The sequence below is a fragment of the Salmo salar genome, chromosome ssa19, assembly GCF_905237065.1.
Source record: "Salmo salar chromosome ssa19, Ssal_v3.1, whole genome shotgun sequence".
Classification (NCBI taxonomy): Eukaryota; Metazoa; Chordata; class Actinopteri; order Salmoniformes; family Salmonidae; genus Salmo; species Salmo salar.
This window is the reverse complement of record NC_059460.1, coordinates 42,763,408-42,790,510: the sequence shown is the minus strand read 5'-3', so window position 1 is coordinate 42,790,510 and position 27,103 is coordinate 42,763,408. Positions and strand designations below refer to the sequence as shown.

At 43.2% G+C, this 27,103-nt stretch overlaps 1 pseudogene; it reads right to left on the bottom strand.

Moving 5' to 3' along the window:
• The window catches only part of LOC106578851 (heparan sulfate glucosamine 3-O-sulfotransferase 6-like), a 33,303-nt pseudogene extending 13,025 nt beyond the window's left edge, over window positions 1-20,278 (bottom strand).
• Between the last annotated feature and the right edge of the window lie 6,825 nt (window positions 20,279-27,103).

The window sequence follows — 27,103 nt, the reverse complement described above, 5'->3', positions numbered from 1 at the left end:
AGGTGCACCTTGTGCTGGGGGACAATAAAAGGCCACTCTAAAATGTGCAGTTTTGTCACACAACACAATGCCACAGATGCCTCAGCTTTTGAGGGAGCGTGCAATTGGCATGCTGACTGCAGGAATGTCCCCCAGAGCTGTTGCCAGGGAACTGAATGTTCATTTCTCTACCATAATCTGCCTCCAATGTTGTTTTAAAGAATTTGGCAGTACGTCCAACCGCCCTCACATCCGCAGACCACGTGTAACCACGCCAGCCCAGGACCTCCACTATTGTCTCTTATGACCGAAAAGAGCTTCTGGACATCAGAACAGCAATTACTCACCTCGAACTAGACAAAGATGTTTTCTTTAATGAGTCCAACGCAAAGGATATACTGCTTTGTCAAGACAAGGCCCAAATCCCAATCATCAGCGTGAAGAAAAGACGGAGGAAAAGATGGGAGGAGGGCGGGGTGCTTCGTAAGAATTTGCAGGCGATTATGTAAACCACCACTTCTCTCCATATTATTTGCCAACGTGCAATCATTGGAAAACAAACTGGACGATTTACGATTAAGGCTATCCTACCAACCGGATATTAAAAAACTGTAATATCTTATGTTTCCCCGAAACGTGGCTGAACGACGACACAGGTTATATAGAGCTGGCTGGCTTCTCCGTGCATTGGCAGGACAGAGCAGCTACATCTGGAATGACGAGGGGCGGGGTTGTGTGTCTATTTGTCAATAACTGCTGGTGCGCGATGTCTAATATTAAAGAAGTCTCAAAGTATTGCTCGCCTGAGGTAGAATACCTCATGAAAAGCTGTAGACCACACTATCTACCAAGAGAGTTCTCACCTATATTTTTTGTAGCTGTCTATTTACCACCACAAACCGATTCTGGCACTAAGACCGCACTCAACGAGCTGGCCATAAGCAAACAAGAAAAGGCCATAAGCAAACAAGAAAATGCTCATCCAGAAGCGGTGCTCCTAGAGGCCGGGTGACTTTAATGCAGGCAAACTTAAATCCGTTTTAACTCATTTCTACCAGCATCTCACATGTGCAACCAGAGGAAAAATAACTCTAGACCACCTTTACTCCACACATAGAGACACAAACAAAGCTCTCCCTCGCCCTCCATTTGGCAAATCTGACCATAATTCTATACTCCTGATTCCTACTTACAAGATAAAACTAAAGCAGGAAGTACCAGTGACTCGATCAATACGGAAGTGGTCAGATGACACGGATGCTACGCTATAGGACTGTTTAGCTAGCACAGACTTGAATAGGTTCCGGGATTCATCCAATGGCATTGAGGAGTATACCACCTCAGTCACTGGCTTCATCAATAAGTGTGTCGACGACGACGACGTCCCAACAGTGACCGTATGAACATTTCCCAACCAGAAGCCAAGGATTACATGCAAAATCCCCACCGAGCTAAAGGCTAGAGCTGCCGCTTTCAAGGAGCAGGACACTAATCCGGACACTTATAAGACATGCCACAACGCCCTCAGACGAACCATCAAACAGGAAAAGTGTCAATACTGGACTAAGATTGAATCCTACTACACCGGCTCTGACGCTTGTCGGATGGGGCAGGGCTTGAAAAATAAGACCGACTACAAAGGGAAATCCAGCTGGTGCTGCCCAGTGACGCCAGCTTACCAGACAAGCTAAATGCCTTTTATGCTCGCTTCGAGGCAAGAAACACTGAAGCATGCATGAGAGCAGCAGCTGTTCCGGACGGCTGTGTGATCACACTCTCCGTAGCCGATGTGAGCAAGACCTTTAAACAGGTCAACATTCACAAAGCCGCGGGGCCAGACGGATTACCAGGACGTGTACTCAAAGCATGCGTGGAACAACTGGAAAGTGTCTTCCCTGACATTTTCAACCTCTCGCTAACCAAGTCTGTAATACCTACATGTTTCAAACAGACCACCATAGTCCCTGTGCCCAAGAAAGCGAATATAACCAGCCTAAATGACTACCGCCCCATAGCACTCACGTCAGTAGCCATGTAGTGCTGGTCATGGCTCACATTTTATTTTTTATTTTTTATTTCACCTTTATTTAACCAGGTAGGCCAGTTGAGAACAAGTTCTCATTTACAACTGCGACCTGGCCAAGATAAAGCAAAGCAGTGCGACACAAACAACAACACAGAGCTACACATGGAATAAACATACGTACAGTCAATAACACAATAGAAAAGTCTATATACGGTGTGTGCAAATGAGGTAAGATTAGGGAGGTAAAGCAATAAATAGGCCGTGGTGGCGAAGTAATTAGAATTTAGCAATTAAACACTGGAGTGATAGATGTGCAGAAGATGAATGTGCAAGTAGAGATACTGGGGTGCAAAGGAGCAAAAAAAAAATTAAATAACAATATGGGGATGAGGTAGTTGGATGGGCTATTTACAGCTGGGCTGTGTACAGGTGCAATGATCTGTAAGCTGCTCTGACAGCTGATGGTTACATCAACACCTTCATGCCGGAAACTCTAGACCCACTCCAATTCGCATACCGCCCCAACAGATACACAGATGATGCAATCTCAATCATACTACACACTGCCCTTTCCCACGTGGACAAAAGGAACACCTATGTGAGAATGCTGTTCATTGACTTCAGCTCAGCGTTCAACACCATAGTGCCCACAAAACTCATCACTAAGCTAAGGACCCTGGGAATAAACACCTCTCTCTGCAACTGGATCCTGGACTTCCTGACGGACCACACCCAGGTGGTAAAGGTAGGCAACAACACATCTGCCGCGCTGATCCTCAGCCTATAGGGAGGAGGTCAGAGACCTGGCTGTGCGGTGCCAGGACAACAACCTCTCTCTCAATGTGAGCAAGACAAAGGAGCTGACCGTGGACTACAGGAAAAGGAGGGCCGAACAGGCCCCCATTAACATCCCCATGAACATTGACGGGGCTGAAGTGGAGCGGGTCGAGAGTTTCAAGTTCCTTGGTGTCCACATCACCAATTAACTATCATGGTCCAAACATACCAAGACAGTTGTGAAGAGTCCACGACAACACCTTTTCCCCCTCAGGAGACTGAAAAGATTATTGTCATGTAATTTTGTTGTGCTCACTTTAGATTCATATTTTTTTTCACTTTAGTTTATTTAGTAAATATTTTCTTAACTCTATTTCTCCAACTGCATTGTTGAGTAAGGTCTTGTAAATAAGCATGTGACATATAACATTTGATTTGATTTAATCATCATCCTCTACAGAACACACAAAAAACGATACATACCTAGACCTAAACATCAGCGCCACAGGTAACTTCCACAAAGCTGTGAACGAGCAGAGAGACAGGGCAAGAAGGGCCTTCTTTGGCATCAAAAGGAACATCAAACTCAACATACCAATTAGGATCTGGCTAAAAATACTTGAATCAGTTATAGAACACATTGCCCTTTATGGTTGTGAGGTCTGGGGTCCCCTCGCCAACCAAGATTTCACAAAATGGAACAAAAACCAAATTGAGACTCTGCATGCAGAATTCTGCAAAAATATCCTATGTGTACAATGTAAAACACCAAGTAATGCATGCAGAGCAGAATTAGGCCGATACCCGCTAATTATCAAAATCCAGAAAAGAGGGGTTCAATTCTCCAACCACCTAAAAGGAAGCGATTCCCAAACCTTCCATAACAAAGCCATCACCTACAGAGAGATGAACCTGGAGTAGAGTCCCCTAAGCAAGCTGGTCCTGGGGCTCTGTTCACAAACACAAACAGACCCCACAGAACCCCAGGACAGCAACACAATTAGACCCAACCAAATCATGAGAAAACAAAAAAAGAATTACTCAACACATTGGAAAGAATTACCAAAAAAACAGAGCAAACTAGAATGCTATTTGGCCCTAAACAGAGAGTACACAGTGGCAGAATACTTGACCACTGTGACTGACCAAAACTTAAGGAAAGCTTTGACTATGTACAGATGTAACAGTGTAGGTTCCGTCCCTCTCTTCGCCCCAACCTGGGCTCGAACCAGGGACCCTTGCACACATCAACAACTGACACCCACAAAGAATCTTTACCCATCGCGCCACAAAAGCCACGGCTCTTGCAACGCAAGGGGAAAACCTACTTCAAGTCTCAGAGCGAGTGACGTCACTGATTGAAACACTATTAGCGCGCACCACCGCCGCCGCCAACTAACTAGCCATTTCACATCGGTTACACTCACCCCCCTTTGACCTCCTCCTTTTCCGCAGCAACCAATGATCCAGGTCAACAGCATCAATGTAACAGTGTAGGTTCCGTCCCTCTCTTCGCCCCAACCTGGGCTCGAACCAGGGACCCTTGCACACATCAACAACTGACACCCCACGAAGCATCGTTACCCATCGCGCCACAAAAGCCACAGCCCTTGCAACGCAAGGGGAAACCCTACTTCAAGTCTCAGAGCAAGTGACACGTCACCGATTGAAATGCTATTAGCTCGCACCACCGCTAACTACTTAGCCATTTCACATCGGTTACACAGACTCCGTGAGCATAGCCTTGCAATTGGAAAGGCCTCACATTAAGCCAAGGTCAGTAAAACTAGGAATCTGAGACAGTGTCAGGATAAAACCTCAGCCCAGTCCTCTTCCAGAGACTAGCTCTTCCCTGCCTGGTTAAGGGTGGTTCCTCTCAGGCTAGAGACTAGCTCTTCCCTGCCTGGTTGAGTGTGGTTCCTCTCAGGCTAGAGACTAGCTCTTCCCTGCCTGGTTGAGGGTGGTTCCACTCAGGCTAGAGACTAGCTCTTCCCTGCCTGGTTGAGGGTGGTTCCTCTCAGGCTAGAGACTAGCTCTTCCCTGCCTGGTTAAGGGTGGTTCCTCTCAGGCTAGAGACTAGCTCTTCCCTGCCTGGTTGAGGGTGGTTCCTCTCAGGCTAGAGACTAGCTCTTCCCTGCCTGGTTGAGGGTGGTTCCTCTCAGTCTAGAGATTTGAATTGTCCTTAAATCAGATAGGGCCTCCTGAGTGGCACAGAGATCTAAGGCACTGCATCGCAGTGCTAGAGGTGTCACTACAGATCTGGGTTCGATCCCGGGCTGTCGCAGCTGGCCAAGACGGGGAGACACATGAGGCGGCGCACAATTGGCCCAGCATCGTCCGGGTTAGGGGAGGGCTTGGCCGGCCGGGATGTCCTTGTCCCATCGCGCTCTAGCGACTCCTTGTGGCGGCCGGGTGGGTGCACGCTGTCTTCAGGTCGCCAGTACGGTGTTTCCTCTGACACATTGGTGCGGCTGGCTTCCAGGTTAAGCGAGCAGTGTGACAAGAAGCTTGGCGGGTCGTGTTTTGGAGAACACAGTTGCAGCGATGGGACAAGACTGTAACTACCAACTGGGGGAAAAAAATTAAATAAGCAGATTTTAAAAAATCTTTTTTTCCCCTTTCTATCCAGTAAATACCTATTTAAAAGCAAAATATATATATATATATGTGTGTTTTGTGCACCTGACCCTGCTCTTATCAACTGTACTTGCAATGTCTTTATGCTGTACCGCTTCCTACAGTGTAGCCAATGATAGATATGGTGATGTAATGATATATGGTTAATTATGTAGTGTAATTGGGAGCTCATCATTATCTGTGGGCGTAAACTGACCTGGTGTCAGGGGTCAACCTGCCAGGCCTGGCAGCGATGTCAAGTGGCCTGACACTTTCAGTGCCCCATCTGGTCCTGGGGATGGGACAATCTGTTGTGACTCTGGGACGTCACTGAGACACACACACACTCACACACACAATGGAGACGTGGTAAACGTGTGTGTGTGTGTGTGTGTGTGTGTGTGTGTGTGTGTGTGTGTGTGGAGGAAGGAAGGTAGGGAGAGAAAGAGCGTCCATGCGTGTTTGTGACCAATATCATGTTGGTAAAACACAGAAAACACACCTCTAACTTTCAATCAATCTCACCTACTGACCCTGTAACCATTAAATCACACTGTCAGAGGTTACAGAATACCAATACTGCATCACCAGTGGTAGAAATGTACAAAATTGTTATACTTTAGTAAAAGTAAAGATATCTTAATAGAAAATGACTCAAGTAAAACTGAAAGTCACCCAGTAAAATACTACTTGAGTAAAATTATAAAAGTATCAGGTTTTAAATGTACTTTAGTACAGTGGTGGAAAAAATACTCATTTGTCGTTCTTCAGTAAAAACAGAAGTAAATGCTATACACCACATTCCTTATATTAAAGCAAACCAGACGGCACAGTTTTTTACAATTGCTAGGACCCATTTCTCAATACTTTCACTTTTTCAAAACCCTTCTCATAGTGAGCACAACAGCAGTCTATGTGGGCTAAACTGTGGATCATTTTTCATTGCTTTGGCACAAAATGCATTCAATGACTACATCTTTCAAATTTCATGAATTCTTTTCTCACTCAGACACAACCACGACCAAAACTCTATGTGCCTACAGGCCAATTTGGACATGTTTACATGTCTGTTCAACTTAAGTTCAAAACCTAACATAACACAAAATTGAATAAGACAGCAATTTGCTGAGGCTCTCCGCACTGCTAAAGCTAACTCTCTCTCCTCTGCTCTCATCCTTCTAGACCTATCTGCTGCCTTTGATACTGTGAACCATCAGATCCTCCTCTCCACCCTCTCCGAGTTGGGCATCTCCGGCGCGGCCCACGCTTGGATTGCGTCCTACCTGACAGGTCGCTCCTACCAGGTGGTGTGGCGAGAATCTGTCTCCGCACCATGCGCTCTCACCACTGGTGTCCCCCAGGGCTCTGTTCTAGGCCCTCTCCTATTCTCACTATACACCAAGTCACTTGGCTCTGTCATATCCTCACATGGTCTCTCCTATCATTGCTATGCAGACGACACACAATTAATCTTCTCCTTTCCCCCTTCTGATAACCAGGCGGCGAATCGCATCTCTGCATGTCTGTCAGACATATCAGTGTGGATGACGGATCACCACCTCAAGCTGAACCTCGGCAAGACGGAGCTGCTCTTCCTCCCAGGGAAGGACTGCCCGTTCCATGATCTCGCCATCACGGTTGACAACTCCCTTGTGTCCTCCTCCCAGAGTGCTAAGAACCTTGGCGTGATCCTGGACAACACCCTGTCGTTCTCCACTAACATCAAGGCGGTGACCCGATCCTGTAGGTTCATGCTCTACAACATTCGCAGAGTACGACCCTGCCTCACACAGGAAGCGGCGCAGGTCCTAATCCAGGCACTTGTCATCTCCCGTCTGGATTACTGCAACTCGCTGTTGGCTGGGCTCCCTGCTTGTGCCATTAAACCCCTACAACTCATCCAGAACACCGCAGCCCGTCTGGTGTTCAACCTTCCCAAGTTCTCTCACGTCACCCCGCTCCTCCGCTCTCTCCACTGGCTTCCAGTTGAAGCTCGCATCCGCTACAAGACCATGGTGATTGCCTACGGAGCTGTGAAGGGAACGGCACCTCCATACCTTCAGGCTCTGATCAGGCCCTACACCCAAACAAGGGCACTGCGTTCATCCACCTCTGGCCTGCTGGCCCCCCTACCTCTGAGGAAGCACAGTTCCCGCTCAGCCCAGTCAAAACTGTTCGCTGCTCTGGCACCCCAATGGTGGAACAAGCTCCCTCACGACGCCAGGACAGCGGAGTCAATCACCACCTTCCGGAGACACCTGAAACCCCACCTCTTTAAAACCTGTTGGGGCTACAGGTTAGCAATGAACCCCGAGCCGGGATTGCTAACAAGGCTGGAAATTCAAAACATCAAAAATCTAATAATTTCAATTTCTCAAACAATCAACTATTTTACACAATTTAAATGATAAACATCTCCTTAATCTAACCACATTGTTCGATTTTCAAAGAGGCTTTACGGCAAAAGCATAAAGTTAGATTATGTTAGGACAGTACATAGCCACAAAAGTACAAACATCCATTTTCAATTCAAGGTCAGGCGTCACCAAAAGCAGAAACCAGCTTGAATTATGCACTAACTTTTGTCAATCTCCATCAGATGACACTCCTAGGACATTATGTTATACAATACATGCATTTTTTGTTCCATCAAGTTCATATTTATATCCAAAAACAGCATTTTACAGTAGCGTGAAATTCAGATTTTTTTCTTCTCTGAAATGCTTCCGGTGAACATAACAAAATTACTATTCGAAAACATTGGTAAATTATAATATTGTCATTCAAAGAATAATATATTATCATCTCGTAATTGCTACCGAATGGCCAGATCTCAAAATAACTTTACTGGGAAATCACATTTTGCAATAAACGGGGTGCTATGCTAAGAACAACAGGCTATGCTATACAGTTAGCATCATCTAAAATCGATAATAACATTGTAAATATCCCCTTACCTTTGATTATCTCCATCAGAAGTCAGGCATCCCAGGTCCGGAAGGCATCCCAGGTCCGGAACAAATGTGGTTTCTTTTGACAAAGTTCATAATTTATGTCCAAATAACACCAAGTACTTAGCGTTCATTATGCTCCCACAAAACGTGGTGGGGGGCTGGTAAAATCACGCCGAAAAGCTAAAAAAACCTAGTAAATAATCTATTTATGTTTGTTCAAACATGTCAAATGTTGTTTAGCATTAATCTTTTGGTCCATTTTTAACGTTAAACATCAGTAATATTTTCACACAACCTATCCTATGTCTAGATAAAAAATGATGACAAACTCACGTTTCTCAGATTTATGCGCAGGCGCAAAAAATGAAGTGATGACATGTCAACTTCCTTGGATTCTAATTTGCTCTCTGTTTATCATAGACGCTTCAAACAACTTTATAAAGATCGTTGACATCTAGTGGAAGCCGTAGGTGTTGCGAAATGAATCCTTTCTCACTATGGTATCTATAAATCAATGACACTAAATAGTACAGTCACAAAAAAAAAAATTTGATCTATTTTTCACAGGTTTTTGCCTGCAATATGAGTTTTGTTATACTTACAGACACCATTCAAACTGTTTTAGAAAATTCAGAGTGTTTTCTATCCGAATGTGTTAAAGTATGCATATCCTAGCTTCTGAGTTGGTGTAGGAGGCAGTTAAAAATGGGCACATATTTTTTTCAAAATGTCTCAATACTGCCCCCGAGCCCCAACAGGTTACCTAGGATAGGATAAAGTAATCCTTCTAACCCCCCCCCCCCCCTTAAAAGATTTAGATGCACTATTGTAAAGTGGTTGTTCCACTGGATATCATAAGGTGAATGCACCAATTTGTAAGTCGCTCTGGATAAGAGCGTCTGCTAAATGACTTAAATGTAAAAATGTAAATGTAAATGCTACATTTCTACACTAATACCGTATTGAAATACATTCCAAATCTAAAAAATTCAATATTATCAAAACAATTAGACCAACCACAGCTGATTCCCATTGTAGCTGAACTCCTACCCAAGTGTTAGTCTTTCAATCACATTACCATCTATACAAAAGGGGACATCTTAGAAATAATGCAGTGATAGAGAAGTGGCTGACAGAGGAAGAAGAGTGGCTGGGAGAGGGAGAGTGGTGGAAGAAGACTGAGAGGAAGATCAAGAGCTGTAGTCTCAGATGAGATTAGGGCTACTATAATTGATCATGTAATAAATCATGGTCTATCAATGAGAGAGGCTAGTCTGAGAGTGGTGCAGCCAAATCTGCAACGCCCACCAGTGGCATCTATTGTGAGAAATTTCTGGCAAACAACCGGTAAGATGCGCATTCTACCAGAGCATCTGACTGAACTGCACACTATAGAAGTAAATTGAGCAAAGCCTCCAAACCCACTTGTGTGTAATTGTTTTTGTATTTCTGCTTAGGACCCAGCGGTTACCTCCCACAGGCGGGAGAGGTAGGATTTTCACTGCTGTGCAGGAAACTGCAATCGTTGATATTGTCATCAGAAACAATGGCATAAAACACAGAGATTCGGTACAGAGTGTTGGCAGACAACATTACATTTGTAAATATGCACAATGTAAGCATAACAACTATTTCTAGTGTTCTGAAACAACATCAAGTCAGGACGAAGCAGTTGTACACTGTCCCCTTTGAGAGGAACTCTGAACGAGTCAAGCAACTCTGGAACCAATATGTTCAGGTAAGATGACTATAAAATACAGAATTGGTTTTGAACTAAACCAAACAGGGCAGAGGCACACAATGGCATGTTTTTAGGTATAATGTAAACTACCGTAATAGCCTAACTCTTATATTGCCTTGTGGATTTATTCTAGAGAGTCATGGAGATTGAAGCCATGCAAACACACCACATATTCATCTTTGTGTATGAAGCTGGTTTCAACTTGGCCAAGACACGGCGGTGAGGAAGGAATGTGATTGGGAAAAGAGCCACAGTGGATGTCCCGGGCCAGAGGGGTGCCAACATCACAATGTGTGCAGCAATATCCTCTGATGGATTGCTGTTACACAAACCGCGAATTGGGCCATACAACACCGAGCGTCTCATTTCATTCCTGGGTGACCTCTATGGAAGGGTTGTGCCAGGTGAGGAAAGGGTTGAAGTGAGGCGAAATCGGCCAACGTTTGTAATTGTATGGACAATGTGGCATTTCTCCACTCCAGTGCAGTCACAGGGTGGTGTGCAGCCCATCCCAGGATGATGTCACTTTTCCTCCCACCTTACTCACCATTCCTCAACCCCATAGAGGAATTATGTTGTTATGTTATGAATTACATAATGAAATGTCCCTCCTGGACGCAAGGAATGCTGGATGCCTGGACATATCTGCAGAAGATTTCAGGGATGGACCAGGCATGCCAAAATATTCTTTCCTAGGTGTATTGCCCAAGATGAGATGTAATGTGGATGTGAACCTGTGGCCAAATGCAGAAGTCAGGGTTGACTAGCATTGCTACTGTATCTGTAGATGGTGTATATACAAATTCTTGTATTTTGGAATCACTGAATGCCAAAAAAATGACATAAAACATATTGAAGCATATTGCATCATGCCTGATTCATTCCTGTAACATATACTGCAGTGAATTCTAAACAGTAGAGAGGTGTCATTCTTGTTTTGTGAAGACATTTGACAAAAGAAAACATTGTGTAACACTACCTGTTGTTAGTGTTATTTAGGTTGTTGTTTTATGAGTGACAACGTGTGCTTGTTGGATGACAACCTTTGCTAGTGTTATGGAAGAATGAGTTGATTTGAGACATGTATGAAGTGTTTTGGCAGTTTTAGTGCATTTTGGATGTGAAATGAACTGCTGTGCCAAGCTGAAAGTTGGTTATGAGAACTGTGTGAAGAGTTTTGAAAAAGTGACCTAAGTATTGAGAAATGGGTCCTAGCGATTGTGTAAAAAACTGTAACGGACAGACGGGCACACTCCAACACCCAGACATAATTTAAGAACACGGTATTTGTATTTAATGAGTCTGCTAATTTAGAGGCAGTAGGGATGACAATGCATTGATAGGTGTGTGAATTGGACCATCATTCTGCCTGAGCATTCAAAATGGAACAAATACTTTTGCGTGTCAGGGAAAACGTATGCAGTAAAAAGCACATTATTTTCTATAGGAATGTAGAGGACTGAAACTAAACGTTGTCAAAAAAATAAATAGTAAAGTACAGATACCCCCAAAAACGACTTAAGTAGTACTTTTACTTAAGTACTTTACACCAATGTGCATCACTGAATCCTAAACCAACCGTTCAGTTCCACGCAACCTCTCTAACCTAGATGATAAGATTTTAATCCAATGTTTAATCTGTTATGTAGTTACAGTTTATGCTACATGCACACACACTATAACCCTGTGTTGGGGAATGTAAATACTGTGTGTGTGTGTGTGTGTGTGTGTGTGTGTGTGTGTGTGTGTGTGTGTGTGTGTGTGTGTGTGTGTGTGTGTGTGTGTGTGTGTGTGTGTGTGTGTGTGTGTGTGTGACTCTAGGATCAGTAGGAGCCGACTATGGTAACATCTGGCCTCAGCTGGAGAGATGATTGCTCTGTGATAACTCATCCAGACCCTCCCTGCAAATAAACACACACACACACACACACACACACACACACACACACACACACACACACACACACACACACACACACACACACACACACACACACACACACACACATACACCCACATATACACACACACACACACACACACACACATTCAGATTAGCATGGCCAGCTGGCAGTCTCCCTCTGCCTGTCACCTAGACCAGTTTGCAATGGGTATGTTTGAATACGGCAACAACAACAAACATTATTCCCGCGATCTTTCCATGTTGCAGGCTGCACAGTGGCTGCACAGTGGCTGCACAGTGGTTGACAATGGCTGCACAGTGTTTGTACAGTGGTTGCACAGTAGTTGTACAGTGGTTGCACAGTGGCTGCACAGTGGTTGACAATGGCTGCACAGTGGGGTTACAGTGGTTGCACAGTGGTTGTACAGTGGTTGTACAGTGGCTGTACAGTGGTTGCACAGTGGTTGTACAGTGGTTGCACAGTGGTTGTACAGTGGTTGTACAGTGGTTGCACAGTGGTTATACAATGGTTGTACAGTGGTTGCACAGTGGTTATACAATGGTTGTACAGTGGTTGCACAGTGGTTGTAGTACAGGTGTAGTACAGGTGTAATACAGGTGTAGTACAGTGTCTTCAGAGAGTATTTATTACCCTTGACTTATTCCACATCCTGTTGTGTTACAGCAATACCCCAAAATGACAAAGGGAAAATATGTTTTTAGAAATGTTTGCAAACGTATTGAAAATGAAATACAGAAATATTTAATTTACATAAGTATTGACACCCCTGAGTCACTATATTGTGGAAGCACCTTCGGCAGGGATTATAGATGCAAGTCTTTTGGGTAAGTCTCTAAGAGCTTTCCACAACTGGATTGTGCAACATTTGCCCATCATTATTTTCTAAATTCTTAAAGCTCTGTCAAATTGGTTGTTGATCATTGCTAGACAACCGTTTTCAGCATACCCATAAGATGATGCTGGCACCACTATGCTTGAAAATATGGAGAGTTGTACTCAGTAATGTGTTGTGTTGGATTTGCCCCAAACATAACACTTAATTACTTTGCCACATTTGTTGCAGTATTACATTAGTGCCTTGTTGCAATGTTGTTGATCCATCCTCAAGTTTTCTCCTATCACAGCCATTCAACTCTGTAACTGTTTTAATGGCACCATTGGTCTCATGGTGAAATCCCTGAGCGATTTCCTTCCTCTCCGACAACTGAGTTAGGAAGGACGCCTTTATCTATGTAATGACTGGGTGTATTGATACACCATCCAAAGTGTAATTAAAAACTTCACCATGCTCAAAGGGATATTCAATGTCTGCTTTTTTATTTGTACCTATCTACCAATAGGTGTCCTTTTTTACAAGGCATTGGAAAACCTCTCTGGTCTTTGTGGTTGAATCTGTGTTTAAAATTCACTGCTCGACTGAAGGACCTTACAGATAATTGTATGTCTGGGGTACAGAGATGAGGTAGTCATTCAGAAAACTTGTTAAACACTATTATTGCACACAGAGTGAGTCCATGCATTTGATTTGATTTATTAGGATCCCCATTAGCCAACTCCAATGGTGACAGCTAGTCTTACTGGAGTCTGACACATAACGAAAAAGACATTACAGACAAAAGTTCCACATACATGTCAGTACATACACACAACAAGTAGGTCACATGGGGGTGAGGAGTTGCTTTATTTGTTTTTTGAAACCAGGTTTGCTGTTCACTTCCGATATATAAGATGGAAGGGAGTTCCATGCACTCATGGCTCTGTATAATACTGTACGTTTCCTTGAATTTGTTCTGGACCTGAGGACTGTGAAAAGACCCCTGGTGGCATGTCTGGTGGGGTAAGTGTGTGTGTCAGTGCTGTGTGTAAGTTGACTATGCAAACCATTTGGAATTTCCAACACATTAATGTTTCTTCTAAAAACAAGCAATGCAGTCAGTCTTTCCTCAACTCTTAGCCAAAAGAGACTGGCATGAATAGTATTAATATTAGCCCTCTGATTACAATGATGAGCAAGATGTGCCGCTCTGTTCTGGGCCAGCTACAGCTTACCTAGGCCTTTCTTTGCAGCGCTTGACCAAATGATTGGACAATAATGAAGACAAGATAAAACTAGAGCCAAGGACATCCTGGCCGGCCAAACCCTCCCCTGGGCCAATTGTGCACCGCCTCATGGGTCTCCCGGTCACGGCCGGAGACAACACAGCCAGGGATCGAACTCAGACCTGTATTGACACCGCCTTAGACTGCTGCGCCACTCGAGAGGCTTGAGGTCTAGAACTTAGGGAATGATTTGTACTAAATGCAATGCTCTTTGTTTTAAAGATGTTAAGGACCAGTTTATTACTGGCCAAACATTCCAAAACAAACTGCAACTCTTTGTTAACCTGTTGGGGCTAGGGGGCAGTATATGCACGGCCAGATAAAAAAACTTACCCGATTTAAACTGGTTACTACTCTTGCCCAGAAATGAGAATATGCATATAATTAGTAGATTTGGATAGAAAACACTCTAAAGTTTCTAAAACTGTTTGAATGGTGTCTGTGAGTATAACAGAACTCATATGGCAGGCCAAAACCTGAGAAGATTCCATACAGGAAGTGCCCTGTCTGACAATTTGTTGTCCTTCTGTTGCATCTCTATCAAAAATACAGCATCTCTGCTGTAACGTGACATTTTCTAAGGCTTCCATTGGCTCTCAGAAGGCGCCAGAAAGTGGAATGACGTATCTGCAGTCTCTGGGCGAAAAACAGCAGGAGTTTTTGTGAGTGGTCAGGCAGGGAACAATGACACTGGAGATGCGTGTCCACGAGATGACTCCATGTTTTTCTTTCAGTCTTTGAATGAATACAACGTCGCCCGGTTGGAATATTATCGCTATTTTACGAGAAAATTCGCATAAAAATTGATTTTAAACAGCGTTTGACATGCTTCGAAGTACGGTAATGGAATATTTTGAATTTTTTTGTCACGAAATGTGCTCACGCGTCACCCTTCGGATACTGACCTCAACGCACGAACAAAACAGAGGTATTTGAATATAAGTATGGATTATTTGGAACCAAAACAACATTTGTTGTTGAAGTACAAGTCCTGGGAGTGCATTCTGACGAAGAACAGCAAAGGTAATTGTCACGAGCGGAATGAACAGTTTAAGGAGTGAGTCAAGCGCAGGAGACTGAGGTCCGTGAGAACAAACTTAATTTAATAAATCCACGGGCAAGATTTGTTTACAGCTGGGAGCATAACAGTCAGAAAAAATGACTAAAAGAAGCTCCGCTCAAAAGGCAGACGGGGCGCAGCCCGGCAACCCTAATGCCTATATCATAGAAGTAACACCACACGTAACAACGAACAATCCCGCACAAATCCTAGCTAAACACAGACAGACTAAATACCCCCCCACTAATGACAAACACAAAACAGGTGCAATCAACAAACAGACATAACTAATAGACACTGAAACACAGATCGGTGGCAGCTAGTAGGCCGGCGACGACGACCGCCGAGCGCCGCTCGACCGAGGAGAGGCGCCACCTTCTGTGGATGTTGTGACAGTAATCCAAGTTTTCTTATAGTAAATCTGAGTTTGGTGAGGGCCAAACTTGGTGGGTGTCAAATTAGCTAGCCGTGATGGCCGGGCTATCTACTCAGAATATTGCAAAATGTGCTTTCGCCGAAAAGCTATTTTAAAATCTGACACCGCGATTGCATAAAGGAGTTCTGTATCTATAATTCTTAAAATAATTGTTATGTATTTTGTGAACGTTAATCGTGAGTAATTTAGTAAATTCACCGGAAGTTTGCGGTGGGTATGCTCGTTCTGAACATCACATGCTAATGTAAAAATCTGTTTTTTGATATAAATATGAACTTGATTGAACAAAACATGCATGTATTGTATAACATAATGTCCTAGGAGTGTCATCTGATAAAGATCATCAAAGGTTAGTGCTGCATTTAGCTGTGGTTTTGGTTTTTGTGACATATATGCTTGCTTTGAAAATGGCTGTGTGATTATTTTTGGCAGGGTACTCACTTGACATAATCTAATGTTTTGCTTTCGCTGTAAAGCCTTTTTGAAATCGGACAATGTGGTTAGATTAACGAGAGTCTTGTCTTTAAAATGGTGTAAAATAGTGATATGTTTGAGAAATTGAAGTTATAGCATTTATGAGGTATTTGTATTTCGTGCCACGCGATTCCACTGGCTGTTGACTAGGTGGGACGCAAGCGTCCCACCTTGCCCAGGGAGGTTAAGGGTTTCAGAGACTTCATTAGCAGTGGTTGCTGATGCGTATATGATTGAATCATCAGCATACATGGACACACATGCTTTGTTTAATGTCAGTGGCAGGTCATTGGTAAAAATAGAAAATAGTAGAGGGCCTAGAGAGCTGCCCTGCGGTACACCACACTTTACATGTTTGACATTAGAGGCTTCCATTAAAGAAAACCCTCTGAGTTCTATTAGATGGATAGCTCTGAATCCACGATATGGCAGAGGTTGAAAAGCCATAACACATAGGTTTTCGCCACAACAGGTTATGGTCAATAATATCAAAGGTCGCACTGAAATCTAACAGTACAGCTCCCACAATCTTCTTATTATCAATTTCTTTCAATTTGTGTCAGTGCAGCACATGTTGAGTGCCCTTCTCTATAAGCATGCTGAAAGTCTGTTGTTACTTTGTTTACAGAGAAATAACATTGTATTTGGTCGAACACAATTTTTTTCCAACAGTCTGCTAAGAGCTGGCAGGAAGCTGAAAGGTCTACTGTTCGAACCACTAATGGCCACTTAACTATTCTTGGGTAGGTAGATTACAGGCATTGGTTTCAGTGAGAAGCTTCCTCTTGATTGGACAGCTTGATGAAAACCAGTCAATATTCAGGTCCCCAAGAAAGTAGACCTCTCTGTTTATATCCCATACACTATCAAGCATTTCACACATATTATTTAGATACTGACTGTTAGTACTTGGTGGCCTATAGCAACACCCCAAAAGAATAGGATTTAGATGAGTCAGGTAAACCTGCAACCACAACACTTCAATAACACTTGATATAAGATCTTCTCTAAGCATTACAGGGATATGGCTCTGAATATATACAGCAACACCTCCCCATAAGTATTTCTGTCTCTTCTATAGATGTTATATCCTTGTATTGCTACTGCTGTATTATCAAATTAATTATCTAAATGAGTCTCTGAAATGGCTAATATATGAATGTTATCTGATGTTAGAAAGTTATATATTTCAAAAACCTTATTTCTAAGGCTACATATATTCATATGGGCTATTTTCAGCCCTTTCCTGGGTAGCAGCAGTGATAGATATAATATGGAAAATAGAAAACAAAGCAAGAGAAAAAAATATCCATTAATCAGTTGGTGTGTGTAAGTGTGTGTGTGTGCTGAGGGGTTGAAGCTAAAAACCCATAGGCTTGGCTCTCTCATCCTTCTAGGCTTTTGGGAGGGAGGGTGGAGCCTTCTGGCAGCAGCTTTAGTGTCATGCCTGCTCCCGCTCTCCCTCACTGGTGCTCGAGGGCGCCAGACTGCCTATCATTACACACACCTGTCACCTTCATTACACGCACCTGCACCTCATTGGACCCACCTGAACTCCATCATTACTTGATTTCCTCCCCTTTATCTGTCTGTTTCCTCTGTTTCATCCCTGTGTCAGCATTGATGTCGTTATTTTGTCCCCTGTCCAGATGCTGGTCCTATCCTGTTTCATGTCCGTTGTCTATTAAATGGTCTCCCTGTACCTGCTCCCTGTCTCTAGCGTCGATCCTCACACTTAGGATAGTCCTCGTTGAGGAAGATATATGTTCCTCTCAAGTTCTTGGCTCTTTCCAGAACAGCTACCTTGTCCTTGAACCTCAGGAACTTGACCACTATCGGCCTGGGCCTGTCACCTGTGCTGGTGGTGGGTTTTCCAGTCCTGTCGACACACTCCACCTCAATTTTTCCTTTGGTCCATCTTCACTTTCTCCAAGATCATTTCCCTCACTTTGTCCTCAGACTCCATCCTGGTCTCATGTGGAGATTCTGCAATTCCGTCCACAACCATGTTGTCACGCCTTGATTTCTCTGTCATTGTTATCATAGATTCACACACAGAACTGATGTCCTCTCTCAATGACTTACAGCTTGCTGTCATCTTGCCACTCTCCTGTTTAAACTCATCGAGTTGATGCTGGGAGAACTGCAAACTGTTCTTCAGGTCGTCTATTCTTTTATTAGTTGAATCCACCAGTATTTGGACAAAACACTTCAAGCTATTTTCTTGTTGTTGTAACAACTGCTTGCAGAACTATTTTTGTTCATTTAAAAGATCCTTCACCTTCACTGTCCTCAACGGGTACTCCCGCCAGCTTTGGTCTTTGTCATGGTAGCAACATAGGTTATGCTGTTACTCCTCATAGTTCCAGACAGGGCAGGTCACAGGGAAGATTGAAAACAACAACAACAAACAGCAGGGATCTAGACAGCCACAAGCCCGGAACAATCTGCAGTTCCAGCCACAATGGCTTGATATCTTGATAGGCAGCTAGTTAGCAGCTAGGCTAGCTGCCACGCCAAACAGCTCCTCAGATCTGGCCTTGGTCGGCAGAATCACTGGACAGATAGTAGTGGTTCCAGCAACTGATGCCAACAGACAATAGACTTTCAAAACTTTCCAAAACAACAAACCAAGCTCTCCCTTATTCCGTGTTCAACAGGAAGTGATGCAACTTATTATGTGACTTAAGCACATTTTTACTCCTAAACTGATTTAGGCTTGCCATAACAAAGGGGTTGAACACTTATTGACAAAAAAAAAACATAATTCCACTTTGACATTATGGGGTATTATGTGTAGGCTATCGACAAAACATCTACATTTAATAATAAATGTAAGACAAGAACATGTCGAAAAACTCAAGAGGTGTGAATACTTTCTGAATACTTTTTTCTATGCAAATCGTTCTGTAAAAATGAATGACCGACTAATTCCACCATGCATGCATTATGAAGCAATAAACAATAACCATCTGATTTACAGCTGTAGGTGCACTGAGGCGAAAACATGTCTTTGGAGTTAAATGTACTGAAATGCACTCAAACAAAATTCATTGGACATCAACTCCCATTCTATAAAAAACAGACACGTCCATGCTATATGTGGTTTCCACTAGATAGCACAGCCACAAAGTCAAACTGGGCTACATCTTAAAAATTGATGAAAACAAACATTTTCGTTTTGTTCTTAATTTAAGGTTAAGGTTAGGATTTAAAAAAATCTAATTTTAAGAAACTGAATTATATAAATGGGCGGGGTTTATGCCTTTGTGGCTGTGGTAACTAGTGACAACCATGATATGTACCTGTACCAGTCAAAACCTCGTGCGTAATGCCGGTCAAAGAAGTGCGGTTCAGAGCCCAGCGCGCGGATGTCCGGGTGCAGCCTGAGAAACTCCAAAAGAGCCCTCGTGCCACCCTTCTTTACCCCTATAATGAGGGCTTGGGGTAACCGCCGTGTCGCCATCCAATCTTTAACCGAGTTATTCGTCTCCAACCCCGACGTTATTGTGCTCCCCTCTCCGGCTACTGGGTATCCATCTTCATTCTGTACCATTACAACGTCCTTATACAACGTCCCGTTTCTGTCATGATACCATCCTGATAAAAGAAACTCACTGGCAGGTCTGTGGGAAATGGAGTTTTCCCTTATGTTCGACTCGCAGCATCCCGCGAGGAAGTAGAAAAGAGAGACACAGATTATTCCCAGAGAGAGCATGATTAGAAGTTTTTGGAGGACCCTCCTGATGTCCCTGTCCGTTGGGTTGCTGTGGTGAAAAGCTGCCATCGCCTTCCCTCAGAGTCCCATCCGAGGAGGACCATTCTACTGCAAGCGCAGCTCACTTAACTTCCTTCACCTCTGTGAAGACACGAAAGCTTTCTGAGCAGCTCAGAGAAAATAAAGGCTCCATAGTGACGCTACGTGGATTCCACAAAATTGCCAACAAAGTCGCCGGTCTGCCCGCGTCCCATCTTTCCCTTTCGCGGTTCATTGTGCGCGTCAAGGGATCAATTCCTGTGTTATGTCCAAATATTCACCCACTTAGTCGATCCCACCGACATGTAGTATAGTCTACAGCTTTTAATATCCGCGGCGCATGGCTGGAGTGATCCTTCTCCCTGGGATTACCCGCCGTCTCCCTCCATGGGTCTCCAGGGACTGCGCGTCATGGGGTACGTCTATCGCCCCCTCTCTCCTCTCCCCCTCTCTCTCTCCCCCTTTTTCTCTCCCTTTCTCTCTCTCCCTCTCTCCCCCCTCTCTCTCTCTCTCTCTCTCTCCCTCCCTCTCTCCCTCCCTCTCTCTCACTCTCTCCCTCCCTCTCTCTCTCCCTTTCTCTCCCTCTCTCCCTCTCTCCCTCCCTCGTCAGTCATTCAGGAAAGTGTGCGCTGCGCTCCGCATTTAACTGTCTTTGATTGTTTAATTCCAACGGATTTTATTGGAAAACGGAGATGAATTCAAAGCGCGTGCACGCGGAGGAGAGGAGCTATATCCGACCGATTATGACCCTTTTAAATGTAATAAGTCATAATTTATCCACTTTGAGTTTTATGTACGCCTATTGTCCAGTTTATTCACAGCCAGTTGTGCAATACATGTCATGGCCTATACAGTTAACTTGGTTGTCACTTTAGAGGGCCACTTCATGATTTCAACTTGCAGCAAACTATACACTGTAAACCCCAAGGCATTTTTAACTAAAATAAGTAAGTTGAACTCAAAGTCAAGGATAACTCACTATTACTTAAAATGTTTATGTGGTACTGACTCAGAACTAAATGAGAATTCAAAGCAACTACATTTTTTAAAGTTATAACAAATTATTCAAATTATATATATATATATATATGTCACGAATTCCGCCGAAGTCGGTCCCTCTCCTTGTTCGGACGGCGTTCGGCGGTCGACGTCACCGGCTTTGTAGCCATCGCCGATCCACTTTTCATTTTCCATTTGTTTTGTCTTTGTTTTACACACCTGGTTTCAATCCCCCAATTACTTCTTCATTATTTAACCCTCTGTTCTCCCATGGTTGTTTGTGAGTGATTGTTTGTCTTGTATACGGTCCATTATTGTGGGCTCGGTATATTGTGTTGTATTCGTGAATACTTGAGTAAATACGTTGATTACTCATATCTGCTGTCCTGCGGCTGACTCTCTACATCAGCTACACAGAGGCCGATTACAATATATCTGTGTTTTTGCATGTACATTGAGTAAATTAATTTCCAAAATACAGAGTTCCCAGTTGTCTTGAAAGCACCATAAAACTCATGGTACCCTTCACCAGCTCATATCTTTGTGAAGCTGGATTCATTGCTCTCGTCTGCATTAAAACCAAATATCCATCCAGGTTGAATGTGACAGCAGAGATGAGGTGCTCACTGTCGACCACATCCCCTGACTTTGAGAAGTTCTGATGCGACATGCATCAAACACACCCATCTCATTAGTGGTGGTGAGATAAGATACATTATGTCAGACTGATTTGAATTTGACTGTCATAGCCCCACATTAAAAGTATGTGATGGTGATGTGAGAAAACAATCGTAAATACTGTTAGAATGTTTTTCAATTGACTACCAAAGCCCCAAATAAAAAAGTAAACATGGCTGTTAATTACATAATTTTGTTCACATGGTTGTGGTCACGAGAACTTTCAGATATCCAAATGGGGTCGTGGGCCAAAAAGGTTTGGGAATCCCTTACGTAGTCACTGTTCCTAACCCTGGCAGTCATTCTGAATGCAAGTTGCAGGTGAATAAAACGTTCAACTGTTGTATATTTGTAAGTCGCTCTGGATAAGAGCGTCTGCTAAATGACTTAAATGTAAATGTAAATATGCTAACTCTGGCTGGATTACAATAGGAACAACACATCACTTTGCAAGCCTGCAGAATGGGGACTTGTAGGTAAGTTTGCCAAATTCTGGTAAATTTCCCAGGTTTTCCTGAAATCTAGGTTAGAAGATTCCTGGAATTGCTTCAACCAGGATTTGTTGAAAATCTGTGAATTTTTGGAAAGTTACTGGAGATTTGCAACCCTACTTGCAGGCCTGATGTGGTCTATAAACCATGTGTTTCAGGCCAATGTATTTGGGTAAAACTAGGCCTCAAAATATGGCCTTAGATTAGAGCGTTTGATATATGAGATATTTAAGGTATTGTCATAAAGAGTTTAATTATAATGTTAACATTCACTTAGGAACTCACTAATGAATTTAACAACCATGTCTCTGTCACAAACAAATACAGTCATGAGTGGTAACTCTACCAATCACTGGAAAAGGCAAGGCACACTGTAACTTATGTTGGAGGCGTGGCTTAGTAGGGGCGTTACTCAAATCTGGACCCCCTACAGCAGGGATATCAAACTCAATCCACGGAAGGCAGAGTGTCTGCGGGTTGTTGGATTTTCCTTTAAATTAAGACCTAGACAACCAGATGAGGGGAGTTCTTTACTAATTAGTGACCTTAATTAATCAATCAAGTACAAGGGAGGAGCAAAAACCCGCAGACACTAGGCCCTCTGTGAAATGAGTTTGACAGGTGCCCTACAGGGTCACAGTGACTATCAGTTTGATTGATGACTACAACATAACTTTAAGTAACTACTCAAATATAGTAAGTGCAGCGGATTTCATAAAAATCAAATTTACCTAATGATATAGTAGCACATTGGGATTTACGGTGTACATGTTTTACTCACAAAAACACACAAAACCTCATTAGTCTACAAAATGGGATATAAGGCAAATTTGACAGAGTTTATCACGTCCGGATGGTGGTGAGTCCCTTTTATAAATTAGGACATGGCTGAGAACATCATTGGTTTATTGGTTAGTATTAGTCCAGTTGCTGTGACTGGCATTGGCCAAAGCTTTCTGATTCTGACCCTCTGATGTCATGGACACTCCCAAGTCCTATTGACCAAATCTCCGATCTCATGAGACTAACCCGAAAGAATAAAGGTTCAATTTAAAAACCTTAGATTAATCAGTCAACAAGGAAACAGGAGTGTACCGGTAAATTAACACAGACATTCTCTCATATCACATTTTAACAATTATTATTTTTTAATTTAACTAGGCAAGTAAGTTAAGAAAAAATTCTTATTTACAATGATGGCCTAGGAACCAGTGGGTTAACTGCCTTGTTCAGGGGCAGAATGACAGATTTATACCTTGTCAGCTCAGGGATTCAATCTAGCAACCTTTCGGTTACTTGCCCAATGCTCTAACCACTAGGCTGCCTGCCGCCCCTACACTCTAACCACTAGGCTGCCTGCCGCCCCTACACTCTAACCACTAGGCTGCCTGCCGCCACTACACTCTAACCACTAGGTTACCTGCCATCCATACACTCTAACCACTAGGCTACCTGCCATCCCTATACTCTAACCACTAGGCTACCTGCCGTCCCCCCACTCTAACCACTAGGCTACCTGCCGCCCCTACAATCTAACCACTAGGCTACCTGCCGCCCCTACACTCTAACCACTAGGCTACCTGCCGTCCCTACACTCTAACCACTAGGCTACCTGCCGTTCCTACGCTCTAACCACTAGGCTACCTGCCGTCCCTACACTCTAACCACTAGGCTACCTGCCGTCCCTACACTCTAACCACTAGGCTACCTGCCTCCTCTACACTCTAACCACTAGGCTGCCTGCCGCCCCTACACTCTAACCACTAGGCTACCTGCCGTTCCTACACTCTAACCACTAGGCTACCTGCCTCCTCTACACTCTAACCACTAGGCTACCTGCCGCCCCCTACACTCTAACCACTAGGCTGCCTACCGCCCCTACACTCTAACCACTAGGCTGCCTGCCACCCCTACACTCTAACCACTAGGCTGCCTACCGCCCCTATACTCTAACCACTAGGCTACCTGCCGCCCCCTACACTCTAACCACTAGGCTGCCTGCCGCCCCGTGACGACAACAAGGTCTTGGGTTTTTATTGAAAGAACAGAAATCACAGTGCAGAGTCATAAATCAAAAGCTTATTGTGATATAACAATAGATGTTGATATGAAGCCATATGTGTGTTCTTTATATCCTGTTTAAGCAGGTCTCTGTAACAGTGCTGATGTAACAGGAGGTTAGGGAGCTACGTACGGGCCATTAAGTTTTATTGTTGTAAAATAAAGACGGCTGGACTGAAGGTATGGTTAAGAGCTCATTGGAGAGTCGTTAGGGTTGTAACACAGACACACACGCACACACACTTTATTTTACACATGGTTTATCCCAGTCATCAGCCGACAGCAGATGTGACCTAAGTCATTAGGTTGTACGTTGTCTTGGACTGTAAAAGTGCAAAACCAATAACCGATGCAATATTCATTGTTATATATTAAAAGATTTGTGCAGGATAAAAATCGCTTGGTTTGCATCTCTTTTGCAAGACAACAACACAGATAAGCAAACATTAATGCAAATAATAGATCAAATATTCAGATCGGGGGAGTATTTGATTACTTATTCCATAACTGGATCATTAAGGGTTATGATGAGATTTGATTAGATCATGATGGAGTGACAGAGTGTCTTACTAAGGCTTTATTGAAAAGTCGACTCTCGTCCCGACGCACTAACACTTTCATTTCCAGAGAGAGACACGTAGGCAGAGATTTTTTCCTGTTATTTACTGTAGGGAATAAAACGTGTTTTTAGAACCTTACACTTTACTGTACCTTTTGTGTTCCACCTTTTTGTTCTTCCTTTAATGTGTTCATATTTCTGTGAATAACAGGTACAATCTCTGCTCATCTCTGGCTATGAACGTTTGGAGAAGAGGGAGACACTGATGTTGACTGTTCTGATCATTTATGATAATGATGTCACACACGGATGCAGGTTGTCATCTATCAAGCCAATAAAAGCTCTTACCCAACACTCAACTGGCCCTGACACACCATCATATCCCTCATCACTGCCACTTTTCCTTTGATTAACACAACATTGCTGAATCCCAAAAGAAGTGAAGACAGGTTATAAATTTAGATTAAAGTTACAGATCAAATTGATTCAGAGATATTTTATGCTCAGTTTCCTTGTTGATGTGATGTTTTGACCTGCCTCCATGGATGAGAGACCAAGGTCAGAGCAGAGAGGAGAGGAGAGAGGAGAGGAGAGTAGAGCGGAGAGGAGAGGAGAGGAGAGCCGAAAGCAGAGCCGAAAGCAGAGCGGAGCCGAAAGCAGAGCAGAGTGGAGGAGAGGAGAGAAGAGAAGAGCAGAGCCGAAAGCAGAGGAGAGGAGAGGAGAGGAGAGGAGAGGAGAGGAGAGGAGAGGAGAGGAGAGGAGAGGAGAGGAGAGGAGAGGAGGGAAGGGAAGGGGAGGACAGCATCCAGGTTATTTGTCTTTTGTCTGCAGCCGTTATGTGGAGCAGATTGTTCCGTGATGAAGGGGTCGTCTATAAAAGAATGACCCTGAGGTCAGGGCTGGAGTATGACCCTACTGATCCTACAGACAGAGGATGGAGACATTATGGAACGCAGACATGGAGCCATCGGTAGTTCTGACTTCCAAGTTCCAGTCACTGTATTTATCTCACTCTCTGAGAGCCACACTGAGGCTCTGAGGTCATTCTAATGGGATTCGAGATTAACTAGGTGGGTCGTTCCACCAATTCGGTGCCTTTTGAGAAGTGAATTGAGGTAAAAAAAATAACAAATAAAAAAATTATTGATTTGTACTTTCTGTCAAAAAGATCACATGTTCAAAATCATAAAAAAACATGTTTTCCCATCTCAAGAGGTTAAATACAAATAGAAAATACTATAGTAAGTTTCTGTTAAAGTAATAGGGTTGACCATTTCATGTTAAATCAGCCATAAATCGCCTGTCCTGGCCATTCTGACACAATAAGCAAGACAAAAAAAAAACATTTCCACCCTTGCAAAACTAGAATAGTCAAAGTAAGCAAAATGATGTTGAAAATACGTCTAAAATACGTATTTTCCAGATGTTGAAGTTAGGTTCATTTTCCAAACGTTTAAAATACATCTTTATCCTGACGTTGAAAATATATATTTTCTGGATGTTGAAAATATGTATTTTCTCTTTGTTGAAAATAGGTATTTTCGGACATTGAAATCAGGTTCATTTTCTGTTCTGAATGAAAGGTGAAAATATGTAATTTATAGACGTCTATGATTGGTTCAGATTTGGTCCGGACCGGACCTGCCTGCAATGGGATTTTATGAATGCCCATACATGTGGTCGGCCTACCATTCGTAAAACAGGCAGTTGCATTGGCTTTATTAGTCCTGATTCCGTGGACTAATCAATTTGGCTATTTAAGCTCTGAATATCAGCTACCCAACTCTATCAGGAGTTATCCTGTGCCTATTTGCAGTGAGAATCAATGTGTTTACACAGCCGGAAATGCAGAAGTCTTTTCTTTTTCGCTATGATCAGCTCTTCAAACATTTACAGATACAAACTTGAAACCACTGATCATGATTAATTTAACCCACGGGAGGAAACTCCTGGAAAGCAGTTGTGCGTAGCCTGATTGTCCATCCATATTGTCCATTTTACTTTGACCTGTCCTGTTTTTAGGATAATGTGTTTGTTAACATGTCAGCACATGTTTTATTTGATTGGGCACCATTTAGGTTAAGCTATTTGATCGGAGAAACTTGCATGATGTAAAAAGTGACTGTCTCATTATATTGTCATCCATTTTATCTCCAGGATAAGCTAGATAAAATACAACATACTCTTTCTACCATGGGCTGTTTCTGCTACATGATTTATGCTCGCTGATTTTTTTGTTTGTTGGCAGAACGTTGGTGGAGCGCCACAGCGATGGGTCTCTCCGACAGCACCAAGCAAGACGCTGGTTGGAATGGGCAAGCAAAATATTTTGAGGCCCTGCCTTTGACAAAGTGGGCACTGCTTATCACAGGGCGGCATCGGCATTCAGACTGGTAACTAATTATAGTCTCTATAATAATATGGACCTGGAGTTCATCAGAGTGGATAACTAATTATCTATAATAATATT